We start from the raw sequence: 9,828 nt of genomic DNA, 5'->3' as shown, positions 1-9,828 counted from the left end.
CAAGTTAAGTTGCTAGCTAGCATTAAACTCATTTAATAAAAAACAATCTTCACATAATCACTAGTTAACTACACATGGTTGATGACATTACAAGGTTAACTAGCTTGTCCTGCATTGCATATAATCAAAGTGGTGCCTGTTAATTTATCATCCACTCACAGCCTACGTCAACATCGCCAAACGGGTGATGATTTAACAAAAGCGCATTCGTGAAAAAAGCACAATCGTTGCACAAATAACCTAACCATAAACATCAATGCCTTTCTTAAAATCAATAAACATAAGTATATATTTTTAAACCTGCATATCTAGTTAAAATAAATTAATGTTAGCAGGCAATATTAACTAGGGAAATTGTGTCACTTCTCTTGCGTTCAGTGAGAGCAGAGTCAGGGTATATGCAGCAGTTTGGGCCACCTGGCTCGTTGCGAACTGTGTGAAGACCATTTCTTCCTAACAAAGACCGTAATTAATAACTCTTATTTTTACTTCACTACAATCCTAAAGAAAATAATGTACTTTTTACTCCACACATTTTCCCTGACACCCAAAAGTACTCGTTGCATTTTGACAGAAAAAGAGAACATCCCTGGCCATCCCAACTGCCTCTGAACTGGCAAACTCACTAAACACAAATGCTTCGTTTATAAATAATGTCTGAGTGTTGGCGTGTGCCCCTGGCTATCCGTCAATAAAAATAACAAGAAAATGGTGCCGTCTGGTTTGATTAATTTAAGGAATTTTTAATTATTTATACTTTTACATTTAATACTTAAGTACATTTTAGCAATTCCATTTACTTTTGATACTTAAGTATATTTAAAACAAAATATTCTTAGACTTTTACTCAAGTAGGATTTTACTGGGTGACTCACTTTTACTATAAAAGGTATCTTTTCTTTTACTAAAGTATGACAATAGAGCACTTATTTCACCACTGTTCCCACATATGCTGAGCACTTGATGGCTGCTTTAACTTAACTCTGCTGTCCAACTCATCCCAAACCATCTTAATTCGGTTGAAGTTGGGTGATTGTAGAGGCCAGGTCATCTGCTGCAGTACTCCATCAATCTCCTTGGTCTCTCCTTGGTCAAATAGCCCTTACACAGACTGAAGGTGTGTTTTGGGTAATTGTCCTTCTGAAAAACAAATGATAGTCTCACTAAGCGCAGAATGTTGTGGTAGCCATGCTGGTTAATTGTATCTTGAATTCTAAATAAATCACAGACAGTGTCACCAGAAAAGCACCCCCATACCTCCTCCTCCATACTTCACGGTGGGAACCACACATGCGGAGATCATCCCCGTTCACCTACTCTGCGTCTCACAAAGACACGGCGGTTGGAACCAAAAATCTCAAATTTGGACTCATCAGACCAAAGGACAGATTTCCACCAGTCTAATGTCCATTGCTCGTGTTTCTTGGCCCAAGCAAGTATCTTCTTCTTGTTGGTGTCCTTTAGTAGTGGTTTCTTTGCAGCAATTCAACTATGAAGGCCTGGCTCACACAGTCACCTCTGAACAGTTGATGTTGAGATGTGTCTGTTACTTGAACTCTGTGAAGGATTTATTTGGGCTGCAATCTGAGGTGCAGTTAACTCTGATGAACTTATCCTCTGCAGCAGAGGTAACTCTGGGTCTTCCTTTCCTGTGGCGGTACTCTTGAGAGCCAGCTTCATCATAGTGCTTGATGGTTTTTGGGACTGCAGTTTTTGAAATTTTCCAGATTGACTGACCTTCATGTCTTAAAGTAATGATGGACGGTCGTTTCTCTTTGCTTATTTGAGCTGTTCTTGCCATAATGTGAATTTACCAAATAGGGCTATCTTCTGTATGCCACCCCTACCTTGTCACAACACAACTGATTGGCTCAAAAGCATTGGTTGGGGACAGAAGCACCAGATCATCAGCAAACAGTAGACATTTGGCTTCAGATTGTGGTATGGTGTGTCCTGCAGACTGTTCTAGTGCCCTCGCCAAGTCGTTGATATACATGTTGAAGAGGGTGGGGCTTAAGCTCTCCCTACCGACCTCTCTCCCTACCGACCTCTCTCCCTACCGACCTCTCTCCCTACCGACTACCGACCTCTCTCCCTACCGACTACCGACCTCTCTCCCTACCGACTACCGACCTCTCTCCCTACCGACTACCGACCTCTCTCCCTACCGACTACCGACCTCTCTCCCTACCGACTACCGACCTCTCTCCCTACCGACTACCAACCTCTCCCTACCTCTCTCTTTCTCTACCGACCTCTCGCTACCGACTACCGACCTCTCTCCCTACCTCTCTCTCTCCCTACCGACTACCTCTCTCTCTCTCTACCGACTACCGACCTCTCTCCCTACCGACCTCTCTCTCTACCGACTACCAACCTCTCTCTACCGACCTCTCTCCCTACCGACCTCTCTCCCTACCGACTACCGACCTCTCTCCCTACCGACTACCGACCTCTCTCCATACACCTTTATAAATAAATGTGATTGATTGTCCCTGAACACTGATCCTAGGTAAGTTTAATGCCAAGAGCTAGTAGTTGTCCATAAACAAGTCCCTAAACACTGACACAACTAAGATTTAATGTCGGAGTTCCCAAGGTTTGCAACTTTGTTTCCTTACCACAATACTAACGAGTATTGTGATACTTCTATCGTCCAGTCCCTACTCAAAAACTGAAGATATTTGCATCCAACAGCCGTATTGGGTTGATGCAAATAAATGAGTGCCACATGCAGACCATGTTTCACATGATATTGATTTCAAATCATTTCTTGACTTATTTATTACCATTTGTCTTAAACTTTCCCCCTCTCTTTCTCTTAGTGATGCATAGCTCAGTCATTCCTAAGATTCATGCCAATCAAAAATCAGGCCATATACATTCATTATCTATTCCTCCATACCGTGACTCAACAGAAGAGGCTATATTCTGCATGTCTGTCATATGTTACCTGATAGGAGAAGAAGTCTGTTTCAGGAGAAATCATAATGATCTACACCTCAAGCCCTGCTATATCAGGTTAACTTTCACACTGTGTCATTCTCAAGACATTCCACCAGACCAGGAGTGACCAACTCTTCTTCTGCAAAGCTACAGGGTGTGCAGGCTTTTGCTCCAGCCCTGCTCTAATATACTTAATTCCAAGCAGCTGCTCATCAGGACATTAATTAGCAGAATCAGGTGTGTTCTAATGGGCCAGGCTAAAGCATGCATATCCAGTGGCTCTCCAGGAGAAGAGTTGGCCCATGCTAAATGTAGGGCTTGTTTTCTGATTCATGGTAGTCTTGTGGAAGTGCAGAGCAATGCCCTGGTAAGTTACTGTTACTGACTGCAAAGTCAATTCTGAGATTGTGTCAGTCCGAATGAAACAGGCTCCTCTTCAACAAGTCGGAGGCACAGGACATACTACTCACCCCTTTGACCAGGCTCCCGAGACTCAAAAAGAAAAAGGTGGCGTAAGAGGCCGACGTGCGGTCACACTGGCCAAACTTCGTCGGCGAGTACATAAACCGCCTCAACCCTCCTTTCTTTCTATTGGCGAACATACAATCACCGGAGAACAAACTTTATATGTACTCCTGACATGTCCTCCAGGATCTCATCGATGGTGGGGATGGGGTGTCGCTCCTGCACAACAGCTTCATTTGCTCTGCGCATGCCAACACATACTCTGTCACCGGTTTTCTTGTGTACTACAACTAATGGGGACACCCATGGTGTAGATCCATTCACTTTCTCAATAACATCCATGTCCTCTAGCTCATTCGTCTTCACTTCAGCTAGCTTCCTGACACTGAATGGTATTTTGCGTACTGGCTGTGCAACGGGTGTGACAGTCTCATCTACATTAATTCCTAACTGGAAGCCTTTCAGTTTTGCCAGCCCTGTATTCCTCCTGAAGTGCAGCATTGAATGTCTGTGTCATCACCTTGAACTGAGTTTTTGTGCCTTTGGCCCTACAGTATGTGCAAAATGCCAATAGCAACTGCTGATTTCTTTCCCAGTACAGATATCTGTGCATCTTTCACAACTAGAATGTCTGCAGTGACTGACTGAGAACAACTGCTGTAATGTTGGCAGTGAACAGGCCCTCAACTGCTAATGGTTGTTTTGAACCATATGGGTAAAGTCTATTGGATTTTGGTTTCAATTGCACGTTGCATTTGCTCTGCAAATGACTGAATGTTGCTATGCCCACAATATTACAGCTAGCCCCAGAGTCAATTAACACGTTAACTAGCTGGCCATTGACTAATAACTGCATTTCAGCATCATCAGTACTGCTGTTAAGTGTGAACACTTGTTCATCATTGTCATTGTCTGGTTTGTCATTTTGTGTCGCAGGTGTGATTGTGACTTGATTTACATTGAGTTTTGTCTTTGTCCTGCACATTTTGGAGGAATGTCTGTCTTTGCCACATTTGTTGCATTGTTTACCTTGTGTGATGGAACATGCCTGACCAGTATGGCCCTCCTGGCCACATCTGAAGCATTTAACCACTTGGTCATCATTAGATGGCTTGCCTTTGTTGGATGAAGAAAATATTGCTTTCCTTTTTCTCCATTTTGTTCCATTCCTGTCTGGGTTGTTTTTGTTCACTTTTCCCCTGTTGAATTGCATTGACATTGTCTTTCCATTCTGGCCGCCTGCTGGTCAACATCCTCCATTGCTCTTGCTATATCCATTAGAGCCATGAGAGTGAGGTTTCTCTCCCGCAGAAACCATTTGCGCACCTGTTTGAGTGACACTTGTCAATCACTTCATCCCTTAGGAAATCATCTTTGAAATCTCCATAATCACATGTAGCAGCCAACTGTTTTAGTCTGCTCACAAATGTGTCCACTGATTCCCCCTGCACCTGTTCAGCTTTCCTAAACAAATGTCTCTCGTAGGGAATGTTTTTTTTGTGGAGTGAAGTACTCGTTTAGCTTGTCAGTGCGTAGTCCTTGTCTTCCCCCGTGTCATCTAACGTGGTGAATATATCCTGCACGTCCGAACCTCGCAAGTACAATAAAAGAGCTTGTTTTCGTGCTGCATCTTTGACTCCTGAAGCAGTGATGAACAGTTTGAAACTATTAATCCATTTTGCCCATCGCAAACCAACACTGACTGGGTCAGAATGCACATCAAACAGCGGGAGAGAAGGTAAGCTCAGTGCTGTTATTCAGCACGCTTGTTTGCTGTTTAGCTTACTTTACTGAATGACTTGGCTAGGAATCATTGACTTCCACTTTATTTCTCGTTCACCAATTATAGCACCACTAGGTGTCACTAATACACTACAGTTATGACACTAAATGTTTGATGTCTCAAAACAATTCAATGTTGTCTTAGTAACGTCAATGTTCAAGTGTGTTTCCTATCTCTCCACCTGCGACCGATATTGTGTTTTTGCATCTATCGGTGTTTGACGCGAAGATGATGTTGTCGGCCTGATAAGGTCAGGCTCGAGCGGCGCTGTTCATGACGTCAGAAAATTGGAAACACGAATGTTTGAATGTGAAAAATATATTTAAACATGCCTGGCTATCCAATAAGAGTGCAATTGCGGGCCACAATTCGGGGCGCAAGCTTGTTCAAAGCATGTGAATGCACACAACTCTTTGTTTCGAGTTTACAAGCCATATTTTCAGTTTCCGATGTGTCATAAAGTCAGACAACCAATGATGATGTATATAAACCCTGGATTATTGATGCCATCTATTGGCCATTGAGAGGCTTTGAAGTCACCAGTTGGCCGTATTGACCACTCCCCGGTGGGAGCAGTCCTCCATAGGAATGAATGGAATTCTACAGTATTTCAATTAAATGTTTCAAAGACAAAATTGCATGTCTTTAAGTATTTTTGTTGCTAATGTTACTGTCCCCACTACAACAATCTCTAAAAAATGATACTTTAAAGAAAATGTTTTTATATATACTGTATATATAATATTGATTTATTTTATGTTTAGCTCACATAATATAATTTAAAAGTATGCATTAAGGTCTCTAATAGAATAAATGTGGTAAAATGAATGTAGACATTAATACATGCATTTCTATAACTTCCTAAATATATTTTACAGCGGTGGGGGAGAGCCAAGATGGAAGCACCATGGTGGCATCAACACAGCACCCCCTATAAGTCATCTAGTGTATATATAAAACATTGCGGCCTGACATACAGAGCACAATCAGGGCAGCAGTTTTGCATTGAAATTCATTTCGATATTTACGGAACAATTAATTAATTTCAAATAGGCTGCACTTTCTACAGTTACTGCTAGGGTTCAGAATTGTGGTTTCCTATATTTTTTTGATGATTGGCCATGTCACTCAACTGGTCACAAAGTATCTAAGTGGTTTAAAGTATTCCATGACTTGACATGGAAATGTATATGATAACAATGTATGTGATAATCAGACAGGACTAGCACATGTTTTTTATATTGCCCGCTAGAGGTCAGTCATGCTCTAGTCTAGACAGAGCTCTGGAGACAGTCCTGTACGGTCAGCATGACACTGACTTCATCCCAACTGCAGGGCAGCAGATTTTAACCTGAGACAGTTTTGAATGTCCAGACAGATCATGAGAACAAAAACGAATCCCATATTGCTTCTAATTCGGTGAACCCCTATATGAGCACTTTTGCCTGAGCGCTGAAAACTCTGTAACGTGGACAGAACCTCATAGGCCAACAGGCGACCGTCCAAGTGCCTGGACAACGTGGGTGAAACATCTCCATGTGCACAGCTATCTCTGAAGTTGGTGTGATAGTCCGGGCCATCATTGTTGACCGTGTGGTAAACAGATGCCTTACCATGGCAGAGGCTGCCAGATTAGTTCACCCCAATCTGAAAATATTTAATGTCAATTCGTTCATGAGGACATTTCGGAAAGAAAGCTATTGTGGGGCAGCAGGTAGTCTAGTGGTTAGAGCATTGGGCTATGTAACTGAAAGGTTGCTGGATCAAATCGCTGAGCTGACAAGGTAAAAATATGTTCTTCTGCCCCTGAACAAGGCAGTTCCCCAGTAGGCCATTATTGTAAGTAAGAATTTGTTGTTAACTGACTAGCCTAGTTAAATAAAGGTAATATAAAAAATGCTTTACCAAGTACCTCAATGGACCGTAAAGGTAATCACTCTACAAACTATCATCACTGTGCCCTTAAGGAAATCACAAATATTATGGACACATTAGAAATAGTGGATATTTAGAGACTAAAAAACCCTGACCTAGTGAGATGGAGGAGACTTAATCAAGCTAGTCGTCTTGACTACTTTCTTGTCTCTTTCTCTCTTGCATTAGTTTGAACCTTTTTGGGATAGGGGGCAGCATTTTCACTTTTGGATGAATACCGTGCCCAGAGTGAACTGCCTCCTACTCTGTCCCAGATACTAATATATGCATATTATTATTAGTATTGGATAGAAAACACTCTGAAGTTTCTAAAACTGTTTGAATGATGTCTGTGAGCATAACAGAAGTCATATGGCAGGCGAAAACCTGAGAAAAATCCAACCAGGAAGTGAGACATCTGAGGTTTGTAGTTTTTCAAAGCTTGGCCTATCGAATACACATTGCGATATGGATTAGTTTGCACTTCCTAGGGCTTCCACTAGATGTCAACCGTCTTTAGAAACTGGTTTGAGGATTCTACTATAAAGGAGGGGCTCATGAGACCTCTTTGAGTCAGTGGTCTGGCAGAGAGCCTCTGTCTCATGACGCGCGCTCCCAACAGAGTTACCCCTCGTTTGGCATGCATCCCACATTTTTGGGGGTTTACCCCACCAAGATTTATATGCTAAAATTGCCACTGATTACATTTACAGTAAATTACATTAAAATATGTATGTAATTGTACAAAACGTGTTACAGTATTCTTCCTGTATGATCTACTGACAGTATACTTTGTTCAGAATTGACTGAAGACCCCATGATGGTGGCTGTGTGCTGACCGACAAGCAGTGGTGGAAATGGTGAGGGCCAGGAATGACATACAACTGTCTGAAAAAAAGCAGGCCATTGAGGACAATGATGACACCTTTGCCAATATTGCATCCATCAGCCTACCACCAATCACCCGCCTTTTGAAGAGGCACCAGGTATCTATGAAACACATTTACCTGGTGCCTTTTGAGAGAAACATCAACCGGGTGAAACAACTCTGGGCAGAGTGTGTTCAGGTACAGCACTATATACTGTTTTACTGTTACCATTTGATGCACATGCTACTTCAAAATATCATATTGTAACTATACGGTCAAAAATAACTAACCAAAATATATATTTTAGAGGGTGATGGTGCTTGATGCTGCTGTGAACCATCACAATAATGTTTCTGTTGATGAAGCGGGCTTCAACGTGGGCGGAACCGCATTGGCCAACGGGCGACCGTCCAAGTACCTGGGGAAACATCTCCATGTGCACAGCAATCTCTGAAGTTGGTGTGTTAGGATGTAAGCCGTTGGATCCTATAACACTGCACACCTCATTGTGTTTCTCAATTAAATTGAGCAGGCCTGTCAAGGTGAAGGGGTTACATATGTCATTGTGTGGGACAATGTCAGGTTCCACTATGCAGAGGTGGTTCAGGTGTAACCGGTGCTATACTGCTCCACTGTAACTCTGCGTTGTGTGTGGTTGATTGAGACTATAGACGTCGACTTTGGAGATCAGGTTGTTTTAATTCATCAGAATTCACCCTCTGCATCTTGAATCCAAAAGAAAATAAAACACTTATAGAACACATATGTTCTGCGAATCGTCACCTCTTTCTACAACTGATGCACAATACAAGGGACTGGGATCATTCGAGGAGCTAGCCATCGTTCACACATACAATAGCCTGCTAATACCATAGCTAGCTATTAACCACATGTTGAATTCAGAATGTTAATATCATCCTGAAAAGTACAATTACAAGTGCATCTTAACAATACCATCCACTTATGAGTAACATCTAAATATACAACATTATTCATGAACAAAACTCTTGTGTGTGACTTTGTACTTAAAGGAAACAAACTTTTTTGAAGACGACAGAAAAAACATGCTTACCTCTCATAGTGTATCAAAATGATTTGAGCACGCAAGGCAAAGCGTAAGTACCTACTCCCAGGATGCAGGCATGCATAATAACAAATCAACATGCCATATTAATATATGAACCTGGTTAAAGTACTTTGTGAATTTCACAGCTGTTACACATGCATAGTTTCGGGCCCATCCCTGATTCATGGCCCATAAACCTGCCTACATACTCTCCTTTCCTCAACCGTATTGAGGATTTTTTTGCAGCATAAAGATGGAAGGTGTACAATCGCCATCCCCATGAACGTGCCACCCTCCTCCTGGTCATGGATGAGGCATGCAACAACATCAACGCAGACCAATGTCAAGTGTATTGCCTAATGTGAAAACTGTGTAATCTACTGTAATTTACAGTGCTGTCGCATATTACTTTCAGCATTGTAAGAGTGATTTGAAACATGTTCTGTATCTTGGATTGTTTGCTATTGGATAAACTAGTTAAAACAACTATATTAAAAAGACATTATGTGGTGTTTGTAACGGAGACGCAGAGAGTCAGGAAGCAGGTGCAGTCTGAGTTTAATCGGAACAAACATGGAGTTAATACAAAAATAGAAGTAGAGTCTAAACAGGAAGCAATACTACCTAATGGGTGATACAACGGAGTGCTGGATAAAGGGGAAGTAATCAGGGTGATGATGAAGTCCAGGTGTGCCTCATGATGGGTTGCCAGGACCGGTGGTTCGCAGGGGAAGTAGACGTGACAGTGTTGGTGATTAAACCAATGTTCTCATTACATTTTACAA

At 42.0% G+C, this 9,828-nt stretch overlaps 1 long non-coding RNA gene across 1 annotated transcript; it reads left to right on the top strand.

Moving 5' to 3' along the window:
• The first annotated feature begins 3,220 nt into the window (after window positions 1–3,220).
• Window positions 3,221–8,761, top strand: LOC118937295 (uncharacterized). The gene is made up of 3 exons (XR_005034539.2): window positions 3,221–3,313; window positions 7,909–8,175; window positions 8,285–8,761. It is a non-coding gene; the product is annotated as an uncharacterized LOC118937295 (long non-coding RNA).
• The last annotated feature ends 1,067 nt before the right edge of the window (window positions 8,762–9,828 follow it).

Source organism: Oncorhynchus mykiss, chromosome 2, assembly GCF_057628025.1.
Source record: "Oncorhynchus mykiss isolate SJ-2025 chromosome 2, ASM5762802v1, whole genome shotgun sequence".
NCBI lineage: Eukaryota > Metazoa > Chordata > Actinopteri > Salmoniformes > Salmonidae > Oncorhynchus > Oncorhynchus mykiss.
This window is presented reverse-complemented; position numbering and strand designations above follow the sequence as displayed.